This window comes from Pagrus pagrus (assembly GCF_965226575.1).
Source record: "Pagrus pagrus genome assembly, chromosome: 6".
Lineage (NCBI taxonomy): Eukaryota > Metazoa > Chordata > Actinopteri > Spariformes > Sparidae > Pagrus > Pagrus pagrus.
Genome location: NC_140190.1, coordinates 3,085,224 through 3,110,997, shown reverse-complemented (window position 1 = coordinate 3,110,997; position 25,774 = coordinate 3,085,224). Strand labels below are relative to the sequence as shown.

The window sequence follows — 25,774 nt, the reverse complement described above, 5'->3', positions numbered from 1 at the left end:
CATAGCTAAAGTCATGACTAACATCTCTTTAACTGAGCTCACTCCTCAGCCTCAACAACGCCTGCATGCTCCGGCCTCTACCTGTGTTTGGGGCTAATGTCATTATAGACAGTATCTACGGAGGGCCACGCATCGCACCATCCAAAGGCTCTTTTCTGCTTCATTTTTTAATTTTTTTTTTTGGTATGACAAGTCCTTGGAGCGCGCGCGCACACACACAAATACCGCATTCATCCAGTTTTATATGGTGATGGTGCCCCCGCAGCGGCCGACGGGCGCAACTTTCCTCCTCCTCCTCCTCCTCCTCTCCCTCCTCCCGGTTCGGACAGAGGATAGAGAGACTCCATTCAGCGCGCACACACACACACACACACACACACACACACACACACACACACACACACACACACACACACAGTTCCTCTCAACACCCCCTCCATCCTGACCCCCAGCAATAAGCCCGGAGGAGAATTATATATTTATTTATTTATTTTTGCGTTAATTTGATTCACAAGTATTTCACAATCAAAAACCCCCCAAAAATCTACGAGGTCAGATCCGCTCATGTCTGATCAAGAATGAATGAAATCGGTGTTGTGCCGCGCGGTGACAGTTAGAGACAGAAGATTTAGACGCGCAGTCACAGTCTGCAGGTGGCAAACGACGGAGCGACGGACGGTTGTTGAATTTTGTTGATATCTCACACGTTTCTGCAGCGGGGTGACATCTCTGAGAAACACATTCACCACTCAGCCATCCCAGCCACAGCGTTATTTTGCCCAATCTTTTTTTTTTTTCTTTTTGCGCAGCTCGCCGGGGCTGAGAGTGCGCAGCTCTGTGCGTCCATGCGCTTGGAAACAGAGTGAGAGGGACCCAAAGTGGCAGACAGAAGCGGAGAGGAGATGCAGCTTTTTCTTGCCCGTGCACGGGGACGTTTTTCCAACAGCCTCTCCAAACGCACACTTCACCCTCTCATCACTAAACCCTCTTCCACTGAGCAGAAAATAACGTCATGGGGAGGGAAAAAAACGGCATTCGTTATCTCAACATCCACTCGAACTTGTCCTCCACCATCAGCACATCATCCTGCCGAGTAAATCATGAACTAAGAGCATCAGCCCGCTGCATCGCAGTTGCTTAAGTGTCAAAGCTCACAGCAGATTCATTCATGTCTGCAGAATTAAAGTCTGAACGTGTATTTACCGTGAAGGAGGGATCCCCATCCGCTGCTTCTGTTCCACCTCAGACAATATTCCTCTGTGCGTTATGTCCCGTTAGGGTAAGGTGCATTCCTTTTCAAAAGCCACATAGCCCCCCTCCACAAAAAATCCCGACGCTCAAGCGCTGGAAATAAGCCTTGGAAATAAGACTGGCGCACTTTTCACTCCAGATGGGTTGAAACTCAGGTTAAATGCGGTCCAAACATCTACACACGCGCGGAAAACAATTTAAGGAAACCCCTTCTAGTCCAAAAAACAAGTCCGCTGTTAATCCAAAATGTCTTTTAATTCACAACTATAATTAGAAATTATGTTCATCCTAGACAGCAAATGCCATTACGCTCCGGGTCTCTTGACGCGCGCCGGTCTACATGTTAATGACGGTGATGTTGGAGAAAAAGAAACAAGAGTGGGATTTTTTCCCCTCATCGTCCGCTCCTCACGATTCAGGCTGCACTTGGCTGATAAAACACCGTCCTCTCTCTCTGCTCTCTCCTCCTCTCCTGCCCCCCTCCCTCCTCCTCCTCCTCCTCGTCGTCCTCCTCCTCCTCCTCCTCCACTCCTCCAGCCCTCGGTCTCTCTCGGCAGCTTTCATGGAGCAGAGACGCGCCTAGCGGCCTTGGAGGGAACTCCACAGTTCACCCCCTCCACCCCGCCTCCACCGCAGACTGCTCTTAAAGACACACGGGGATGTGCGGACTTTCTCATCCATGTGTGGCTCCCAGGGGACACACGATGGACCACGCATGATACATGACATCGGTCATGTTATAAAATAAATATTGTAGGAGAAAAGATCTGAGTGCAATCTGACAACCAGCCAAAATGAATTATAAAGAGGATGAAAACATTTGTTTTACATATACAGACAGTGATGATTGTTGGAGGGGATGTTTCCAAATCTGCTACAAAAAGCCTCAACTATCTGTAGAGAACATGTAGAGAACATGTAGAGAACCCTCTGTGCCCCACCAGGACGCCTGTAACAGGAGAAAACAAAGAGAAAGCAAAAGAGGAGGAATCCCTCGAGGATAGATGTTGAGTAGTAGGAAGAAATAACCATAAAATAATAACGTTTGTAGGCCACTAAAATTATTGTATCTATAAACTGAATTATGAATCGATGCAACAAATTATTGTTTTCATTTTCTTTTCATCTGAAAGAGGGAGAGAGGCAGAACATCTGGATAATATAAAGTTAGAAAGCCGAACATCTTTAGTTTATTTATGTCCCAAACAGATTCACCTTTTTGTCACATTAACCCTCAAAGACTGAGAACAATTTTTGGGCCACTTTACTCTCCTTTATTTACTGTATATTGTTTATCCTACCTTTATTCTGCATCAAGTGTAATTCATAACTTGATTCAGGAGAACCACAAGTTTCAGTCTGACTCATTGAAAGTCTCAATTTTACATTTGCTTCGCATAAGTGGATGAATTTACCAGATTTTTTTTTTTTTTTTTCTAAAGTTGGTGTTTTGTTTATTGTGAGCTCAGACAGAAACTCGGGAAGTTTAGTTTTTTGTTTGTTTTTTAACTATAATTTAAAAAGATGTATTTGGATGTTTTAGACTTCCTCATGGATTCTTGTCTACATGTGACCTCAGCAGGCTTCAGCCATTTAACATAATTTAATCCTGCAGGTGTTTGTCAGTGAAAGACTGATGTAATCCTATAGTTACTGAACATGCTGATGTGTCTAATGAAGTTCAGAGAGTAAATAGAAAGGCTATTAAATCATAACTGAAATAACAAAAGTAGTTTGTCAACAACCACTGCTCGTTGGCCCAGAGTACAAAAAAAAGAACTACCTAATAAATGACGACTCAAATGATCAACTGTTCTGACTACAAATAACTGTTTGCACCTATTTTACATCCAACCTTGTTTTGCTTAAATATATAAAATGTAACTTTATATGAAACATAAAAATGTCTAACAACGACTGGACCGCTGTTTGTCTGTTAATCTTTTTAAATTGTGTAAATTTCGTTATCCGAAACGTTTCCAACAGCGTTCAAACCCGGAGATCCGTGCTGGAAACAACGTTAACGGTACATTTCAGGTGACATTTCATTTGGTCGCCGTAACCTCCAGGATAAAAGTCAAGAGAGTGATGAAGGAAGTCAGCGAACACAACTCGACTTGACTGAAACGTTAATCCGGTACCTCGTCTGTGAACAGTCATTAGATACTGTGTGTTTAAGAAAATGTACCGTACACGTGCAGCGAACACCTCGCGACAGGATCGACAGGATGGCTTTGAGCTGTGAGCTGTCGATCAAACAGTCATTTTCCCTTTTCCCCTTTTTATGGCTTTATGTGACAGGATACACAAAGAGCAACAGGAAGCAGAAAAAGAGAGTTTGGGGACGACGGGCAACAAAGAGCCACAGGGTGGACTCAAATCCAGGCTGCAGCGAGGACACTTTGTACACGGGGTGCCCCTTGAACACACTTTTGATGGCTGAAGAGGTAAAACTTTGACAAGACGAGTCTAAATAATAGAAAATTCAAAATTCTACGTGCAATTATGTTTTCATTTCCCACCCTGGTAATCATTTTGCTGCCCCTTCACTTCATCTCGAGACCTCCTGATTGGAAACAAGTACATTTCACAAAAGATGCCTTAATACACTTTCTTTTAAAGCAGCATTTTATAATTTCCTCCTGCATCTGTAAATCTCACCTCTGTCTTCGAGTCTTTCTTTATCCTTTTCAGTGTATATACCTCAACTAGGCTCTACAATATAAAGAAAATATGTATCGTTTCATTGATATGCAGACCATACACAGCTGTATCTACTGGCGAAGCGGAACGACCCGGTGGCCTGGCACCGCTCAACCTCTGACTCGCTGATAAGAAGTCGCGGATGTCACAAAACTTTCTACAACTAAATGAAGGCGAGTCTGAAGATGTCTGCTCCCCCCCAAAGCTATTGTTAAATTTTCCTTGAAGACCTCCGATGCTTGACCCCGACTGTTAAACTGTCAAAACACAAAGTTTTTAACTCTGAATTACTTTTGTTTGCGCAGGTGAAAGTGGAGCAGATGTGTCTTATCCAGCTTTGTAATACAGGATATCCTGTTTGCCTTTTATTTTGCACCTTTGGTGTTGTGAATGAAACCAAAAAAATATCTCGCAGTTACTGTTAGTAATAATGATGCAGCCGGGCATCAAACAACACTTTTGTTTCAAGTCCTGGGTTTGCCTGGGGGGACAGGGGAACCAGACCAGGCGCCAGAATAAAATGTTGGTATTTTAAGGTTCTGCACACCGAGAGTATGTTCACATTTGTACATGTCTTCTGTATCACATCAACATTGTTAACCCTGAGAACCCTGGAGAATATTAGGCAACTTGTTAAGCTAGTGTTTAATCGAAGGGGTTTCTGGTTTCTTTCAGTGTTGGAGCAAAACTTTCTTCCTCGCTTTGTTTGTTTGAGGAGAAACCAAGACATTTTCCAGCCATGTTAGTGGAAAAGAGTCCGAAATTATTCTTGACGAGATGTCCGAATGTTTTCCAGCTGTGTTACTAACAACGAAACCAGATATTTTCGACGAGATGTTGAGACATTTTCCAGCAGTGTTTGTGGCAACAAAAGAAAATTCTGACAAGACAATGGGAAATTCCCAGCTGTATCACTGGCAACAACAAACTGGATATTCTTGAGGAGACGTCAGGACATTATCCAACCCTATTAGTGGGAACACAACTGGATATTTTTCACAAGACAACATGACAATTTCCAGACATGTTTGCCGCGCCGGATCCAAAACATGATCTTTTGCGGCATAAAGAAATGTAAAGTCTTAACATATGCGTGGTTTGCAGAAACTTACATTGCCATCATATAACTCTGGAGACTGGGTTGGAATAATACGACACCAGGCTGACAGTGGAGACTGCACAGATGAGGGCCGTACAGTCTGGTGGAAGTGACCACTTCTGTTGAGGGGTTTTACTTCTCTTTCGGGACACAGTATACAGGATTTCAACTCGCAACCCCTCTGTTGTTACCTAACGCAAGCAGGGCTTTTGACTTGCTTACCCTCCATGTCCACAGATTATTGGAGGAAGCCTCTCTTTAGGATATCGGCACGTCAGGGTGGGTGACATGTCAACATTTTCCTGTCACTCGCTGCTACCCCTTCAGCGGGTGACTGACATGATCATCATTATGCTACTCTACTGATCATTGCTGTTGCATAACAGCCACAGACACTCAGATCATGTCATACTGGTGTGAGTCACTTTTTGTTTCCATGAGTGCACTGCTGGAGAGACACAACATCAATGGATCACCACAGAGTTCTGAGTCACGCTGCATTTTCTCAGAACACAAGCCGGGTCTAGACTGGATCAAACTCCGAAAAAAAGTATATTTATATGATACTTCGGTTAGATAAAAGAAAAGCCTACCCATTCACTGATGCCTGTGTAGTTTGAATATACAGTACAGCTCTCCAGATCCAGTGTTAGTTTTGTCAATGGCAACCAACAGAGAGTTATTGTTTTTCGGGGGACGAAAGTGAGACGGGTTGGAATTTACTATCACAAAACATCTTATATCTTTCATGAACAAGTAAAAACTAAACAACGATGTGAAAGATGGGCACTTTTTCCCCAACCGGCACACATTTGTAGAATCACACGTTGTAGCTCCTGATAAGTAAAACAGAATCTTCCACTGTCCAGAACCATCTCTGGTTCAGAAGGTGATTCAGGTGAAAGTATCAGCACTGTGATCCAGCGTAAGCAGCTCTTGAAAAGAACAAATAAACAGATTAATGAACTAATATTTAAAAATGAAAACGTGCAGCCAGCACATCAACCTTTCTAAAAAGGTAAGCTAACATTATTAAGGGCTGTGGGTGTTGGGAATGAGTACAGGATTTTTGTATTAATAAATACAGTCTCCTCTAAAAACTCCTCTGATATCCACTAAAGAAATATTTCTGTAAAAAATTATATCCAACTTTTTTTAGCTGCTCTTCTAAAGCTTAACCCTGACCCACACTAAACAGCAGTGTAGTGAGTGAAACTAGTCTCTAAATGATCCCACTGCTCTGCATAAGAGAACACTTAGAGAATACAGTGAGTGAGTTTGACCCAATTTACCTGTTGAAAGCTTGAGTTTACCGCAGCAGTTAGCCAGAGAGGCGCTGTTGGGTTGATAGCAAGCCACGCAACTAAGTACATACAAATAAGCACAGCAGAAATGTCAGTCGAACATGTGTAACGATATTTCACACATCAATGCAAATCAACCGCCAGTTGTCAACCAGGATGTATACGTCGTTGTTAGCACGATGTCACAGTGATTTAGTCTGTGCACCGTGACTACAACTGTAACCATGGTGACTGTACACAAGAGGGAGGGTGATAATTATAAGGAAAGAAAAGGGAAAAAGGGAAATTTGTCAAAATTGTCACTGGCCAGAGCGCTTTTCCTTAAAATGAGTAACAGTGAAATAAAGCAGCAACAATCACACAGGGTGAGAAAAAAGGACAGTAACATATCCACCATATTCCCAAACCAAAATTAAATTAAATTACTCCAGGTGGTATTAAATTAAATTGATGCTGACTAATGTTAATGTTGCTAAAGCCAGGAAGCTAACGTTAGGCCATTTTTTTTTTCCAAACTGTCAGACTTCTTACACAGACTTAAACAAAATTACAATTTTGGACCCAACACATTTTTTTTTTGTTAATCATTAATCTGAGTCTGATGTTTTGTTGACTCGTCCATCCAACCCCACCCTAGATCAACTTTGTTGCTCCTTAATAACAACATAGAAAATTTTGAAAAATTGCTGTAAGAGCTTATGAGAAGGCAAGTCAACCTTATGTCTTCTGAAAACAACACATTCAGCCGCTGGCCTTCAGCACAGACACTGTTAAAGATATGCATACTTGTGCTCAAAGGACTGGTGAAAAATGACACCTCAATGCTCGTGACAAGGTGTCCTGAGAAGAGTCCTGGTTCAGAGCGAGCTGAGTGAGTTCAGTCAGCAACAACAACACTAATGGTGTTTCCTTTCCCATTTACCCTGACTGAAACCTGCCCACAGTGATGTCCAGACAAAAAAAACCTCACACTGTCTTCTTCTGGGGGAATATAATTAGATTCAATAATTAGATTTGTGAATTGCTCTATGGATTAACCTACTGTCTGTCTGGTGGCTAAATCCCAGATCTGCTCGAGCTCATCCCTGCTCTCACTGACCTCTGCCCAAGTGCTCGCACCATTATTGTTCATATCAGGCGTTAATAACGTTAAGCTCAGGCAGAAAGTTAAGCTGAAATGGAATGTTGAAACACGAGTGGGTGCTCGGCAGAGTCACAGAAAAAGGTTGTTTTACTCTGAAGAATCATTCATTTACAACGTGAAGAGGCTGCGCGTCAGGAACGAGTCGGGACTTGTGCAGCACGAGCACTTCAGAAAGAAATGGGAACATTTCAACACAACACCAGAACTCAGATCAACTTGAAATGATTGGTTGTACATGTTTCGGAGTTGTAGGCATTGTTACAACTTTCTTGCAATATTTAGAGTTTTGGAAATGTTTGCATTTTCCACTTAATTTTAACCGATTTGGATCACAGCTTGAAAATGTGCCTGCTGTGTGTCTTACGTCATCTGAGGGGCAGACGTCTTTAGATATGAAGAAGAAGAAAGAGGGAAAAATACAAATGTGACAACAAAAAATACAAAAATTCAAACAAAAAATATTTGGGTTACTGCGCTTTTTTCCTTGGTAAAAATAATTGCGGTGAGTCATACGCTCGTTCCTCGTTTTCAGCAATCTAAAGAGACGCTGTACTGAAATAACATTGCACGTCAGAGATCTTCCAGCTTTTGCCTCCCAGTAGATGAGTCAGCCATCGTCTCCTATTCATTTCTGCATGCTTCTTTTGTGACTTATAGATCACAAAATGCTTTCTGTTTACCTTTTGTCATTTAAGTCTAGAGTATTGCCTCAGCATTTAGGAAAGGCAGCCTTAAGATTATACACACACACACACACACACACCAGGCTCAAAAATTAAAATCCACATTGAGATGTCAGGCAGAACAATAAGGAAGCTTGACAAATGTGAAATCTTTGGTTAAAAGATTCTCAACACAAACAAACCAACCCAGTGTTGTTCAGTCCAGTGAATATATATCTTTACAATAGATTACATTATGCCAGATTTTTTCCCAAGATCCTTAGGATGCGCTTCGGTCCTGTCTAACATGTGCATCAGACTCCTTTTTGGGTCAAGTTAGGTGTCTTCCTTCTGGCTCTCTGCACAAACACAGGGCTCGAGACCCAGTGCCCCATTGGGAAATCTCCCATCACCATCACCTCGGGGCAGAATCACAGCTGTTAGCTTGTTTTTTGTATTCCACAAGCTGCTTCTGCACGAGCCACATTATACAGTTACAACAGGATAGATGACAACTGATATCTTCAGATTTAATTGTTGTTGCGTGACTGACGTTTCATGACGTTTGTCATTATTACACAAAGTGGTGCTCGTAATCACCACTATTTTTGATCCATAGTATTTTGAAATTTTCATAAAAAATGAAAATGAAAAGTTGTATGTCTCAAATAAAATAAAATCAGTTCTCATTCTTAGTTGACAGGCTCCCATGGCCTAGGAGTGACCTGCTACTACCTCCTTCACCAGTCAGTCCATCAGCACCATGCTTTCCATCCATCCGTCCATATAGATAACAATAAAAGACAAAAAAGCAAACTGTGATTCTCACCACCACTCAAATGTAAACTGATTTAAGGTTAAATCTTTCTGAAAACTAAAATCACATGTGTGGGTATGCTGTGTGTTTAAGGGCCAGAAAAAGCAAGCGGTTGAGCCAGTCGGTAGAACAGCTAAGTGCTGTTTCTACTGTAGCAGTCGATCATACCTGCTGACAATTGACAGAACGAGGCAAACAACTCAACGTGTGGCTCACAGTGTTATGAAGCAGACTATGAGAAGGGGAAAACCGTGACATGTTTTCCAGAAGGCACATGTTTTCTGCTGGAGTGAACACATCTTGATTGTTTGATGAAGTTTTGGCTAAATGAACCAAACTAGGACCGAGCTAGAGTCTCAGTTTACCACGAGGCAAACCACAGATAACCTCTGTCTGTAGAGCTGAAGCATCTTGTTAAGAAATTTTGAGCTTCCTCCTTTGCGGAGGACGGCACCTGTAGTTTATTTTGGATCCATAGCTATTATAGCTCTATTTATATAATATGATATTCATATTTATATTCGTACAAACCTGTCAAGGTCTTGGACTGCATCTGAACTCGCTGTGTATTTGTCCACCTGTTTTATTGCTTTAGTTTTCTTGCTTTTGCTCAATGCTTGGATGCATTCACACATGTAGAAAGCTGTAAAACACATCACTTTAAATGTATATATGATATAAACAAACAAAGCTCCCTTGAAACATTTCATACATTCTGAGCTGTCGTGTATGTAAACAAGTACTATCATGATGTGTACAGCATTTATTATTCGTATACAATTTGTTTGGACTGTTTACTTGACATATTTCTGCTTTCTGTCCCCAGTAAAATAAAAGTAGCCTTCCATGACCCAAGCATGTGCAAAAAAATAGCCATAAATTATCTTTGCAATGAATCTGATCTGATCCGGAGCAATATACCGATACGAGGAGAGCTCAGATATTACCTTTTGGTATTAAAAACTGGATGTATCATCACTCTCGTTTATCAATCCAACCACAGCGGAGATCCACAGAGGTGACCTCCATTGTCAGGTGTTTATGTACTGTAATATTGATCACCGAGAGAAGAAATTAACTTTTTACTCCATACAGAGAAGAAAAGAAGAGCGAGAACTGGAGTCTGTGTCGACAAGTTCAGTGAGAGCTTGACCTGAATTCAAACAGACAAACAAACCCGTGCTCACTAGCTTACTGCTAATGTACAGTAAGTACAGTAGGTGTAGCATTAAACAAACACCACCGATCTTTCTACATTAGTCAGGCACCAAATTTCACCAACAAGGTAAAAATACATTAACCAGACATTTTCACTGTTTAATCTGAAAAAATGTTCTCCTCTCGTTTCTCACTTTTTTTATTTGCAGACACTCACTGCAGTCACTGTGTTCTCACAGTATCAGAAAAATCAACATTTCACCAGACTGAAACATTGCATCTCTGAAAAAAAGTGTGACAGGATGTATTCCAGTACATATTTTCAAATACCTAAATATCTGTTTCTATTTTAGTGTGTCGGGCCACCTCACCACCCCTCTGGCAGTGGTGACTTACTTTGTTATGTGTTCTTGTGTCTCTGTGTTACATAACGCCTTTAAACACTGTATTTTAATTAATGAAGCGGCACCATTTTACACATCATGCGACTGCAGGGAGAGCATTAGTCAAAGTGCTTTTATGAACTTTTGTTTTTCAGCATCTAAAAGTCCTGGTGTGACCTTCAACACAGAGAACTGACATGTCTCCCAGCAATAATGGCATGTCTTCCCATTCTCTCCGCCTCTTTCATCATCTCATTGCATCTTTTATTCTCGCCCCCACTGCTGTGGCTGTGATTGTTATTCCAGCAGTGAGGACTGAGGGTGGCCTTGCTGATATTTCATCATTTTCGGACACAGATTGGCCCGTTGTGTTCACAGTGGGTACTTTTGTAACCCTCTCCTCTTTTGGCTTATATTGACTGAGGGAACAGATTGCCATTATTTGCAAATTGGATTGCACGAGCATGCACACTCCTAACAAATCATACGTCCGACAAAAGGTTTTATTTGATTTATAAAGTCAATTCAAGGTTTCATTAGTCAAATGTTCTTACTGCACATCCGGACACTAGACACACAGATGCCTGAGGTTACAGTGGCAATAAGTTCTAATCCACTGTTGTCAACAAATATCAGAGACTGCACTTACTCAAACACTGCATTCAGGTACAATTTTTACATATTTGTTCTCATTTTTACCATCTATTTTATGCTAAACTTTTTTGCTGCATTTGAGAGAGAAATATTGCACTTTTTAATCCACTGCATCTGACAAGTTACTAGATTTCACATACAAAGTGCAAGTCCAGACTCTAATATGTTAATTATTCCTGTACAGCTACAGCTTGTGCTACTATACAGAGCAGGACTTACCTTCCAGTCTGTTTTTGTCTCATTCTGCCGATCGACACCTTCAGTGTCATCTTAAAGGACTTCTATAACATGTTTTAAGCATATCCAAAGACATATTCGACTTCAGTTGTTAGCACACAGCTATTGTCCAATCTACTAACCTTGGTTCATTTCCCCCGTAACTAACCAGAAAACTGTAATGCTCCAGTAAAGGGGATCTAAATCAGAGGACCCTCAAGCTCTGGTCTTTCAATTCAGATAGCAGTGTCACTGCGCAAATCTCACTAACCTGGGCACTTAAGTCCAATATATGCCAATAAAATGCTGGTTGTATGACGTATACGCCGCCCCGTCCCCCCGAAAAGCCAGGCATCTGCTTTATAGCAGCCGGACTGGGAAACATATACAACAACATACAACTAATCACGTTGTTGCACCAATACGACGACCAGTTGGGATTCAGCTGATTTGGCAGAGGATTACAGTTGAAGATAAGGCTTTTCAAACATTAGACAAACATTTGGTCCTATTTGTATTTGAATATTTGGGTTGGGAATGAGACTCAAAAATCAGCTGATGCTTTCGGATTATAGGGCAGGTTGGGAAACATTGCACATGCATAATCAAAGTATAACGTGGTGAAAAAAAGCTATTCAAACCTTAATGTTGAGGCAAAGTCACAAAACAATTTTATAATTTTTTTATCAGATTTGACAGGTGATTCTATACATGCAGTTCACCATTGACAGTGAAGCTCACTCTTCATTAGGGTTGGTCTTGTTAGCCCAACTTAACTGCCCGGTTGCACAGATGGCTGCTGAGTGGCGAGACTTAACTAAAAGCAGACTAGCATGCTATATCTGATAGATCTATTGGTTCACAACCAACTTCTGTTCCACTTGTTCGAGTACAAATGGACCATTTTGACTGTGCAACATACAGACACATTTGTTGTTATGATAAATAATATTATTGTTGTTGTTACTACAACTACTCCAATATATGGAAAGAGGAAGTATACAGCCCAAGTGATGTTGAGAGATAAATTAATAATATGCTGTAAAATCCTCTGGAAAGTTATACATTAGCGTCTATGTAACTCTGGCTTGTTTGCAGTAAATTTTTTGAATGTATTTTGTCAAGTTCGAACCTTATCAGCAACTTCATCTCCCTCTCTTATACTGCGATTCCTTCTCTGCCTTTCTCCCTCAGCCTCATCTGATCTGTGAGGCTCTTATGTCGTCATGCTGTGCCATTGCTTCCATATGCCTCTCCAAGATGATAGCCACTAGGCAAATCTCTGGCTCTCCCATTGGCATGGAAATGAAAAAGACAGTTGGAAAATAAGGCGTCCATCCAAAATCTTTCCCAGAGTAATTTACTGTCCCTCTGCAGCTTGGTGGAAAAAATAGAAATAAATTAGACATAAAAATCTTGTCTAATGCTGCCAAAGTGCCAAGGCCAAGACAACTGTATGTTTTGCAGTGGAGTCTTTCTGGACAGGAAAATAAGCCAGCAGGGAAAACATTTTCTCATCAGCAGTAAAATTAGTCAGGTGTTTTTACTATCACAAGGCCTTTCTGTCTGTTTGTGTATAGCCAGATTAAATTAGTCCTGAAGCCAAATGAGGCCCCTTTAGACTTTGTAATTGTGGGTGGTCAAATTAAAATGCTGGTCCTAGATCACACAATGAAACATGTCAACCGATGGTCAAGTTAGAAATCCAACTACCGAATGGGCAGCTGTGCAAGCTATCAAATATCTTTACGCTGATTTTGTCCTGTTAAAATAAATCACATTTTGATCATAAATACACTGCCCTTCACAACACACGCCCAGTGGGATGAAAATCAGCACACAAATATCAACCACGGCAGAAAAAGAAAATCAGAGGGAACCAGGTAAGACAATCAGTACTGATTCTATACAGTCAGCTGCAGTCCATGGCATCATGGTTAGCTGCTTCGAAGCATTACACACTGCTAGTCCTCTCAGTTTTGACTGAATCTCTTTCATGTTGGGCTTGTGCCCCCATACCCCTCAGAACAGGGTAACAAGAGATAGTGGCTAAAATTTTGTCAAGATCCTCAAACATCATGCATCAGCCATTGTTGATGGAGTTCATGTAAAAAGACACGACTAGACATTTCCACTATGCCGTCCTCAGATGTGGTGATGTCTCATGTGTTGCTGTGGCAATCCAGGTATAATCACAATGCTATTTGCCATTTATCTAACTAGTGCAGTGCTCGCTGAAAACATGCTGCTCAGCACAGATTATCTGGTAAAAGGAGGGGTTTACACATCCAGTCTTAAACCTGCTCACAGACTCATCGAGACGGCCCCTGCTGAGCAACGGTAAACGTTCTAGCCCTTGAGGCTAACATTAGCTAGCATACTACTGTTGACAAAAACTTAAAATCTCACCTTAAATTCCTGCTGATGTATAGAAAACCCATTTTGATCGCATTTATCAAAATTGAACATGTTGCATTCAACATTGAAATCTGTCAAAATGCGGGACCGTCATTAACAAATCAGCAAAAACTATTAACATTTAACTAGCTAGCGAGTTAGCGACCGAGACATCAGCAAACTAGTACAAATCAGCAAACCAACACTTGGTTTGAAGAGTGCCTCTGAAAAACCTTTGTTTGAAGGGCCATGCTGCCCCAACACTTCACCCTACACGTCTATCCCAACAGGAAACAGAACAGTCCTAGGGCTAACTGGTAGGATCAAGGGGTGTACATGGAGTGGGCTCCATTCTCACCCCGATCATTCTTGAATAAATTAAGTTGTCAGGGATATGAGCTAAGCTCAGTCATAGTTAACACATCTATTTACAGCGCAACACCATAAAAATGTCACAAAGCAGTTCAGGAAGATTCCCCATTGCGGTAATCACTGTTGCCGAGATAGATGGAGCAGCAGGTTTTTGAGCTGAGGTCGATCATGTTGGATGGAAACATTCATACCCACATTCAGGCACCTACCGGGACGCTCCTGTATGATGTTCACCAGTCACAGCAGAGGCAATATGTGTAATTGATACTGTATGTCTGCCTCGCAGGAACAAATCAGCTGTGAGCCAGGACCGATATTTTACCAATGTGATAATAGCACTTCTTTGTCAGTCCCGGTAGGACCAAACGATTCTTCACTACAATTGATCAATCAATCACTGGAGGAGCTTGGAACACTGACTGGAGAAATTTATCTGCCTGCAGCAGCAAAGCCGGCCTGCTTGTGGTTGTGTGTGTCTGTGTGAGACTAAATGAGTGACAAAGTGTGTGTGTAAGTGAGTGGGCAATTGTAAGATAGACTGGGTGAGTCAGTCTGAGCTTGCATGTTGAGTGTGTGTGTGTGTGTGTGTGTGTGTGTGTGTGTGTGTGTGTGTGTGTGTGTGTGTGTCTCCAGGCTAAGTCTGTGAGAGGCCAGATGTTAGTGGAGACAGAGAGAGTCTGGGAACCGGTTGCCATTGCCAAGTGAACAAACAGACAAACACACACACACACACACACACACACACACACACAAATATCTATTCATAGAGATGCACATACAAGCGTATGCATGCAACCACTCTCTTTTTCTTTGCATACAGCCTCTCTTGTACTGTGTATCCTATGCTTTCTCGTACACGTACTAACACAGTCCTACATTTACCTGCAGTTGGTGGATTATGATTGCAGCGAGTAAAGCAAATCAACATGTGGGACTGGGAATTTGCCCAAATGCAAAATAATGCAAAGTCAAAAATGTATAAATAAATAAACTGAATGAAATGAGAAGATTTAATAGAAAATACAAACAAACAAATACAAAAATGAATCTTCCGACTGCAAATCTGTGGTAGTTTGTAGTTCAGATAAATCAGCGTCCCCTTGTGCACATTTACGAACGAGGCACAGCAGCTCAACTGCACTGATTATTTAAATCTCTCGACAGGCCGCCAGGATTAATATGACTCTAATGTTAATATTCAGAACATCCAAAAAGTCACACAGAAAGTCTGGCTTCATAAAGCAGCCGTCGTCCTGATAAATCCCGAGCTCCTTCAGAGCCGTCTAAAAATATTTATTGCAGAAGCTAAAAGTTAAACGCCAATTTTATGACTAGAACTTTAGTTTTGCTGCTTAAACATGGCACAATATTTGCTGCAGTGACTGAATTCATAGAAAGATTTGAGGAAATACTAAAAGCAGCCTGTTGAATCATCAAAGCATATTGTGAAAGAAAGCACTCTGTGTGTAAGTGCTTAATTTGTGCAGGATCCTGCCTCCCTATTAACGTCAGACTATTCTTAAGTTGTTTGTTTGCCTATTTTGGATGCATTCAAAATTATTTTTAAAAAAAAGACAGAGCCGTCAGGTCATCCAGTAACGGCTAAAGAGTTTGAGTTTGTGCACATCACACGAGCTAGGCTGATTACTTTCTGGTGTCTTAACATTCATGCATTGTATCACTTAAAGCCCACAAGCATGTGGGCCTTTGAGCTGAGAACTGGTGAGATGAGAATGTGTAGATGCAGTGCTGTCAATGGTCAATTGATAGATATACAGACAGGCAGATGTTATTTGGTTTGTTTCTTTAGCGTGCGTGCTTTTAGTGGCTGTAAACAGAACTGTGGGTAATGTAGTAATCCACAGACAAAAGGGAAATGACAGGAAAGTGAAAGGACAATGAGAGAGTGTTGCAAACCTTAAACAGCTGTTTCAACGCGCCTCTCTTATTGATTTTTAATGGTCATTACTAATGCTCCCATTAATACATGTTAATAAATAGCTTTGTTTGTGATAACTGTTTAGTTATGAACATAAAAACATTGTCCTTAGTGGTCGTTAAAACAAGACGATCATCAAATATATGCACTCCCTGTCCTCAGCCCCTCCTGCTGCTAAATTTGTTCATTACACGTCAAGATAATCAAGTCTTTCCATGAAGGCATTCGAGGTTGTGCAGTCAGGTGAACAAAACAAATGTGAAAAAGTAACTGTAGTTGTGTACAGAAAGAACAGAAAAGAGTTTGAGAGAGAAGTTCAAACACTGACTACTTTCTCAGCTCCACACATCTGTGTGAAGTGGGTGTGATTGTTGGATCGTCCCGGCAGCGAGGGGAAGCAGGCAGATATTTGAGGAGCTGACAGCTGGACTGACAACATACTGTAGCTCAGATGTACTGCTTGTACTGAAATATTGACGTAAACATCAAGCCATTAGGTGTTTTATTCACTGACATCTACATCTTATAAAGCCTCAAGAGAAAGAGAAATTAAAAGCATATGACCCGAGGTAACTATGAGATACAAACAAGAAAATATTGCCAATGTTTTTCTTTTGGTAAATCCAATGCCATTCCTTTGTTTTAGGGGATTATTCTTATAAAGCTTTGTCATCCCAGTCTTCATTTCTAGGGAGTACAACCTTCTCCCGAAAAAAACAGCCATATAAATATTCTCTGTATGCAGCTAATTACATCCCATATCTACATGCATTGTTAAGTGGGCGTACTAATTTTGACAGGAGCAAAGGAAGAAGTCTAATAGACCATATTCACACGGCGGCCATATTTCTCTGCTGTCACGCTCAGACTAGGAAGCTGATGCTGTACTGCTGTGTTCCAGGTTGAAAGTCATTTAAATGGAGGGAATCTGACAAATTGTTATAATTTCACCGCTTCCTGATTGATCGCCAACTGAAAAGACAACGAATCATGAAAATCTGGAGGGTCATCGGGATATATTTCTGGGTAGAGCACATATTTGATAACCCAGCTTCCGTTAGACAACAGTCATCGTTAGCATCCAACCGCTACCATTTGATAATGTTACCCAATGTGATAGGAAAAGGCATTAATTAATTTTTAGATATCAATGCAAATCTTGAACAAATGTATTTAAGTGTGCAAGTGAAACACACTTGATGTATCAAACAGTAATGTTAGCTAGGAAGTAGTTAAATGCTAACATTTGCTAATGGGTATTAAATATTTTGTTTTACCCTGAAATATCACTCGATGTCTCTCCGGATTGTCACTATCATCATCATGTTAGTCGTTTATGAATCCAGAAAAGGTGAAATGCTAAAAATGTGTTAAAGTCCCTGGTACAGCATATATGACTTGCAACGTGCAGACTAGACTAGTTTCTGATGCTACTGAAACGGTCACACCCATAAAGTATACCAATATCCTTGCAATGTAAGATGAAGATGTAAGATGTTGCAATATACTTTCAAATGTACGAAACACAGTTCCTATTACTTCAATAGCTGCTAACTGACAAAACGTACACCGTTAATACAGTCCCTAACAAACACTTAGATAGTCAAATCCAGTGCTCGCATAGTGACACATCTACTGCCCATTAACTGGTGCTACTGCCTAACAATGACACTTGCAATGAATAATATTCCTCCCTGTTCCCCCAAGTTTCAGTGAGTTTGTGAATTTTTTACATTTTCACATTTCACCTTTCAAATGGACAGACAAAAACATATAAAAACCAAATAACCTCTCACAGTCAAAACACCTCTTCCAAGAGGACATCCTATAAAGAAATGAGGCGATAACACATCCCTGTAATCCTTGCCACCAAAGCTTTGCTACGCGACTCGATCCTCGCTTTAAATACTGCACTTTTCTGACAGTGACACGGTCAGGTTTAAAATGAGTCACCAAAATACAAAATGGATGCAGGTAAACAAATAGAAACCTGGGTAAAAAATAGAATTTTGCTCGAGAATATTAAAAAAAACAGAAAATCATAGCTCGTTTGCACTGATTGTTTCTTTGGGCTACACGTGTGTGCGTGTCAGAGAGGGCCTGCAGGTACACCGCTCCTTTCATGTAGGTGTGTATGATAACCATTGGTGTGGTTTGTCCTCATTTCCCCATCCCTCCTGTCCAAAGCAGGCTCCATTAGCAGAAATGGGTCAGCTTTAATCCACAGCCAAATTAATGGAAATGAAAATGCTTCCATTTGTGATTGATGCTGCTGTGTGACTACAGTCTGTGAGTGTTTCGTTGAGAGAGAAAGTAAGTGAGCTGTCAGCACTAATTAGTTATGCAGGTGCCCTGTAATGAGTATATAAAAGTGTGTGTGTGTGTGTGTGTGTGTGTGTGTGTGTGTGTGTGTGTGTGTGTGTGTTTGCCCATACTCTCAACTTTGGAATTGGCCTCCTCATCAAGGAGACACGTTTCACTCTGCCAACAGAACTACAAAGTAAAACGTTTTACATTACTGTTTTAAAAATGAAAAAAAAATATATTTAAAAAATCACTCTTCAAAGGAAAGTGCTAAAGCAGTTAAGAGGAAACTCTATTTATGAACCTCGATGGCTGCGGCGTCTTTCCCTCAAGGCAGCGAGCGCGCTGAATAACCACAGAGCAGCTGTCTATTACAGGAACAACACACGCATTCGACTCTTCAGCAGTGTCAGCTTTCTGATGACAGAGAGGAGGGGAGAGGTTAGACGTCGGAGGAGAGAGAGTGAGGCGTTGGCATTATTACATGCAAAACACAAATTCTTCCGCCAGGAAGGTGAGAAATGTCTCTAAACACTACGAATATATAACCAAACCACAACATTGTGTGCTGGAAGAAAGCACATCTTCCATTCAAAACAGCCTCGAGGTGGTTGGACGCAGTTACTTTATAGACTGGATCAAAAGTTTCAGGGCAAAGTCCTGAACTTTGGACCTGGATCCTGTTTGGACCTGATGTGTAACAGAGCTGTGGAAAACCAACCCAAACCTGACATGAATTATTTAAAACGTACGTGGAGATGTCATGTTTCCTGTACTCCACACTCGTTATGTATAAACAGTGATGGAAATTACAACCCCAGATAATGACAGCATGAACTTCTGAGTGAGCTTGCGTGAAGAGAGAATGACAGGATGCTATGACTGATAAACTAAAGGCCTACGCATGCAAAAGAATAATCCTCCTGACTGAAAAAGTGCTTTATTTTCTTCATGGACAAGAATGAATCATCCGATTTGTCAGATCTGTTAGCTTTGAGGACCCAAATGTGATGGATGGTGTTTAATGAAAGCTAGGTTTCCATCACTGCTATCACATGTCATCTCTACAGGGATAGCGACACATCTCCAGCGTACGGCCTGGTGTCACTTTCACTTCCATTCTAAGACTGTCTGATGCTGCAAAGGAAACAGGATCATGATTGCAAGATATCATAGATCAGGAAAATGTCCTCAAGAGTAAATACATCCAAAATATTCTTTATAGGTAGTATATTTGTATTTATTACACATCACACGTAAATAAAAAAAGTGTTTCTAGTCGTTATGTGAGCTGAGCACGAGGTGGAAGTTTTCATCGCAAATCCTGGCTCAATACTGCAATACCAAGTTTTATAGCAGGTTTCACACTTTCAAATGAAGCGGAGTGCCAGTCTAAAAAATAACTGTAGACATAAAACAGCTCTTCAAAAACAAAAAGACGGCAACTCAGTTCAATTGACAGTTTTCAATGGGTGTATTAAATCAAGCAAGTAAAGCAATACTGGCATGACACTGGCAAATTACTTTGTAAAAAGTTAATTTTGTTTTCCCCACAACAGTTCAGTTCCAGTCCAGTTCACAACCACAAAATACAACAACAACTCGGTTCTACCACTGACCACCAACAGCTCTGCTGAGACAGGCAAAAACTGGGAAAAGCACACATCCACCAGACTTTTCCTCCTCCTGACACAGACTCCAGAGATAAACCTTAACGTTTCCCACGAGCTAGCTACAGTGACACCGACTTTACAATGCAATCTGATGCTGAGGTAAAACCTGGCATATCTCTTCTCTGCCGCACAACTGATACACACTCGCTGTGCACACAGGGCCTGCATATCACTCACCAGCAACAAACTATGTGCATCCAGAAACCCTTAGATCAGAGTAAGTTATTCTACACGAGACAGACGTACTTCTCTCGTTGATAAGTCATGGAAAATGAGCACTGTGCACGTTTTTCTCATACATCAAGCAGCAAAAAATTGTAGCATGATGGGTTTGAGATGTTTGCCACAGCTGACATTGCACATGTTGCTGTGTGACGATTGTGCACATCGCAATATCACTGCTGAAACGATATATGGTGGAATTGTAAAATCTGAGTGAATCATGATCGTGCAAAGTCACCAGTCACATCTTTATCATTGAGGATCAGATGTGGAGATGAGATGTTCAGTGATTTGTAGCCTCCAGTTTTGAATGAATAATTCAGCATTACAGGAAATATGTTTATTTATTTCTGGCAGAGAGTTGGATGAGAAGAAGGATAGCACTCTAGCAAAAAGACTGGAGCCAAGGCCAAACAGCTACCCTGACTCCAGTGGTAAAAAAAAAAAAAAGTCTGAAAGTGTAAAAAGGAGAATCCAAGGTGTTATGGGAGGTTGTGTTCTGGACTGCAAACAATGACTTGCCATTGTTAAGACATTCATGGCACCCAGATGATGAATCCCATATATCAGAGGTGGAATGTAACCAAATGTATTTACTCAATGCAAAGTTGAAGTACTTGTGCTTTACTTTACTCCATTAAATGCAACTTTCTACTTACACTCCACTACATTTGCCTGATAGTTTCAGATTACAATTGTTCATACCATTCCTGTCTAGAGAAGGCCACGTATGTCTATAAATGTATGGATTTTGAATCTTAGCAATAGATTGAGGGATGATGTTCAGTTCTGTGTTGAGAAAATTCTCCTCTTTAAACCAAATTAACAATTTAAAATCCCTCTTGGATCAGCTGGAAAATGCCTCGACCTCTACACCACAGTAATACAGCAGTAATATTCATCCAAAAACATTATTTTTTTATTGGTCAATGTTATGCTTGTTGCTTAAAGAGCTGGTTATGAATGACAGCAATAATCTGTCGTACATATCCATGATATAATAAAAGCAGTCAGTGTAGTACTGGCATTAGTTTGTCGTGCCCTCTCTTGTGTAATATTGCTTGATGTAATTAAATTAACTGATTTAATCGCCAGAATGACATTTGACCTAAAAATGCAGATAAGCAGCTGGTGAGTAGCTGCATATGGGATTGATCACTGGACGTAGCTCAACAGGGCTAATATACAGTAACAACCAGTCAGTTAATGGCTCCTAATCATGTTTTTGTTCTCATATATTTTATATTCATTCAAGTTCTATAATTGAAATCAGAGTAAACATAGTTTATACGAAATTATTCCCTGTATTGTTGTCAATCTGATGATTCTTAAGGATTCAGATACAAATGTTGAAACTCAGGCATGAACCGTGGTCACTGGCATGGCAGCCTTCTCCACCGCCCAACATATAAGTCAGCTGATATGATACATGTTGTAAAAATGTCAATATAGCACAACTTTGAACAGATCTGTGGTTTGCAATTGAAGTTCTGCTGACAGGGCTGAGCTAACGTAGAGAGCACCAGGCGACTTTTCTGTGGGAAAAATGGGAATGCAAACTGCAGCAAATTCATATTATAAAAGGGCTATTATTCTGTATTTTCTACCATTTTTTATTTATTTAGATTCACAAAACGTCTGCGTTTGTATTCAGTGGACTTTACTGATCAGAATCCACTGTCATACATTTACAGTAGCTGATAATGATGTTCATTATTGGACTTCATTAAATAAACAAATAAATATTAATAACCAATAAAACATGCATCTTTGTCATAACTCTAGGAGAACCATTCTGAGGGTTCTCTACCAATAAAGTTTAAGCATTACACAAAAACAGGAACTTTGGTATATGTACTTGTTTTCACTGTCAAATATTGATATTGATTTCATAAATCCCATATCGTCAGGGCTCTAGAGAGAAAGATAAGAAAAGGAAATGAGAGAAAGAAGTTAGGAGTGTGAGATGACAGATGGGGAAAGGAGAAGGTGAAGAAGAAGAAGAAGTGGGCATGGGGGGAAGCAGCTGAGTCGGTCAGCGCCTGGGGGAATTGGAAGGGGGGGTACAAACCTATTGTTCCAGCTGGGAGAGAGCAATCATCTGATATCATCAAACTGTAATGAATCCACGTCGTCAGGAGAGGAGAGTTGAGGGACAAGGGTGTGGGAGTGAAGGGAAGAGGAGGTGAGAGGGCGTAAATAAAAATAGGAAGACACAAAAATGAAATAGAAGGAATTTAGGGTGGAATGGAAAAGCAGAGGCGGATGAATGAAACAGGCATTTATTAAATTATGGGAAGCGAAGCGAGAGCAAAGACCAAAATAAACCGTCTCTCTCAGGTCCACCACTACATTACCCACAATGCTACTAGACTGCCAACATGTGTCAGCCCAGATTAAGATGCTAGTAACAGCGAATGTAGTCTCCAGCCGCTAGCCTCAAGTGGAGATGAGGAATGGGTGACAGTGTGGTAACCTCACTCCTTTCTGACTCAACATCTCCAATTTTTTTCATTTCCAAACTTAGTGGTCTTCAGCCCCAACCAACGTTCACTTTGAGTTCCCCTTTAATGGTGATTTCAAACGACAGCCCTCTTGTAACATAAACTTCTTGTCAATTAAATAGTGCATTTAACTTGATGTGTAATTTTACTTGCTAACACTGAGTGGCTCTAACAGTTGTGTCGAGTCAAGAGCTTTGTTTTTGTAGTAATAGTTTCAATACAGGCTTGGCAAGGACGAAATACGGCACAGAGGAATCGCATCTGTCACTGAGCAAACCTAAACAGGAAGAGGCATCGTTTTCCCTGGTCGCTCCGGTGCTGTGTCAGAGTCTGTTACCCTGTTTCTGTTTTTCCACTTACCACTGTGACTTGAGTTTTATTCTACCTTTTCATAGCACTGAGATCAGGATTTCTAGGTCAAATTGGGGTTCCTAGAGTTTTTTATTTGCTTTGGACAGTAGCTGTTAGCGGTTGCCATGTTGCTAGACAGCGACATAAACGTGTTAACGTGTTAGATGCAAACCTCCTCACCCCACCACACAGGACCACGCATGTGTTAGAAACATACACACACACACACACACACACACACACACAGTATATATATATATATATATATATATATATATATATATATATATATATATGTATATATATAGCCTTTTCTAGTCCTGTCTTGTCCTTATTGTCTTCTGTCATCTTTTCCATTTTACCCAAGACATCACCACAGCACACACTGCTGTCTGTCCCTGATGTTTTCAGTGGGTTTTTTCATTGTCCCGTGTACATTCAGTAAAAAACAGCATCCCTCAGACTTAAAGGCTTCAGGTCTTGTCAGATTAATGTCACACATTATGCTTAGTTGACCGAACTACCTCCTCACTAGGACGTCGAACCATCTCATCAGTTGCTAATGACAACTATCACCCTCACACACCGGGTATATTTGTGATCAACTCAGCTTCTGGACTGATCTCAGAATTTTCAAGAAATCCTTCTCTGTCAGATTGTGTACATGAATTCACACTGGGGTTTGTCCGGAAAACCTTTATAGTAATCCAGTAACACACAGTACGGTCAGGCTTAATAGCAGTTGGATATCCATGATACGGCAGGTAGGTAGGTTATCAGACAAAGATTACTGGTTGGCCATACAGAATGATTAATGAATTAAGGAAATCGCAGGAGTATTTCATGATTTTATCTGGCATTGCCTCCTCATCCGCTCTTCCTTCCTGCTTGCTTCTTCCAGACGTCTGGTTGTCTCTATCTGATTTATCCTGATTAGGTGAGTTGAGATCAAATAATAGCAAATTTGTTGGTTCAAAATACAAATTATCTACAGTTTCATTGTCATCTGTAGTGATTTGCTGACAAGCTGTAAATGAAAATCATCACATTATCCAGCTGGTCTGAAACGGAGTCAAATTACAATTCAATTACCTATCAGCCATGAGAGTGCTGAAAGAGACTGATGAAATCATTATCTCTCACCGTCCAGGTTTGTCTGCCTCAATTAACCATGCCATTATTCCTGCCCTAGATGCCCAGATACTCAAAGAATGGAAGTGCAGATACAAACTAGGTACGTTAGGTAGCCCTCTTTAGTACAGCGCCTTCATTTCCATAATTATGCTCTAATTAGGGTCTAAAGCAATGGAGACAGGGCACTGTTCTTTTCTTGCTCTTTCAAGTGTTAATGGATTATTTATCTCTGGTTCTGGCCAAATCCAGCGATCATTTACCCAAGAGGGAGAAAACACCTGGGACCTTGAATTCATTCAATTTCTGATTCAAAGGGCCCTAAATTTATTTTATCGTTCAGTTAAAAAAAAAAAAGGCAATTTTTTCTCCATAATTGTCACCATTCACAATTACAAACATGTCAAGTGAATTTAGGGTATTTCAAATCAAACTATTGTCTTTTTTTACCGTTAACTGAAAAAAAAACAGATCAGGTCCTGCTGAGATTGTGTGAAAAGAATGACGATGAACCAACAATGGCTGAGCTTCCTCACCATGTCCTAATCAAACACCCACGCTGCATTCTGGCAAAAGTCGGATGTGGAAAATTTCCAGCTGACCAACTACAGTGTGTTATAAACTGATAACTCAGGTTCAAGGTAATGTGTTTGTCCTTGAACAACACAGGGTTGCACAACAAAATGAAAGTTGTAGTCCCTTCATGGTACACACACATACTTGCAGATAAAAAAATTCAACAAGTTGAAATATAAAGTAAAAACAAAAAAATATGTGCAGTTATTGTTAAGTGCGACAGTTTGATCTGAACCTTATTTGAGTTACAACACCCCAGAAAAATCAGATGATCCCTCCAAACTTTCAAAACAAAGCATCCTGAAAGTGCCAAATAAAAAAATAATTGTTTTGGGTTATTTAATTTCTTTTACGACAACCATCTCGAGACCTTTGTAAATTAACTTGCAACCCCCCTTGGGAGTCCCGACCCATTGGTTATGAACCAATGGACTAGTGACTCCTCGCTTCCCTGAACTGTCCGGTAGAGGCTGCAAGGGATCAACAACTGCTTCAATATGGAATTTTATTTCCATTATCAGCAACCTAGCAAGAGGTTTTTACGGCAATCGTCTCAGCTAAAAACAGGTCCTGCCCAGTGTGTTACTGGCCACATTTGGGCCTTTGTCATTGCTCGAAAAGTGACATCCACAGATATGTTTGATCTCATCTTGAACCCAGGCATCTTCAAATTAATTCCATACCTGATATGTTATGGTCCACTTAAGTTAGGCTGTTCACGTTGGTAAATTATTGCCACGTCAGTATCCTGGCTTACTGTCCTGTACCCTCACACGCCATCTTTGTCTTCAAGCTATCAGCTACTTTTCGGTGGCACAGTCGCACCAGATGTGTTTGGATTTTGCCTCTGATGTGGTCATCGGAAGTATGGCAGTTACAAATTGACTGGCCACCAAATCAAGTTTAAACCCAAA

General features: G+C 40.7%; 1 protein-coding gene across 4 annotated transcripts in view; it reads right to left on the bottom strand.

Annotated features, from left to right (window-relative positions):
• nlgn1 (neuroligin 1) overlaps positions 1 to 25,774 on the bottom strand; it is a 429,936-nt gene that overhangs the window by 333,235 nt on the left and 70,927 nt on the right. For 3 of the 4 annotated variants that reach the window (XM_084355352.1, XM_084355354.1, XM_084355355.1), the window contains exon 1: positions 1,204 to 1,689. The exons of the other annotated variant lie outside the window; for it this stretch is intronic. The gene's annotated coding sequence lies outside the window, so the exon portion shown is untranslated. Of the gene's footprint in view, positions 1 to 1,203; positions 1,690 to 25,774 lie in introns of those variants that run through there. 4 annotated transcript variants of the gene reach the window in all.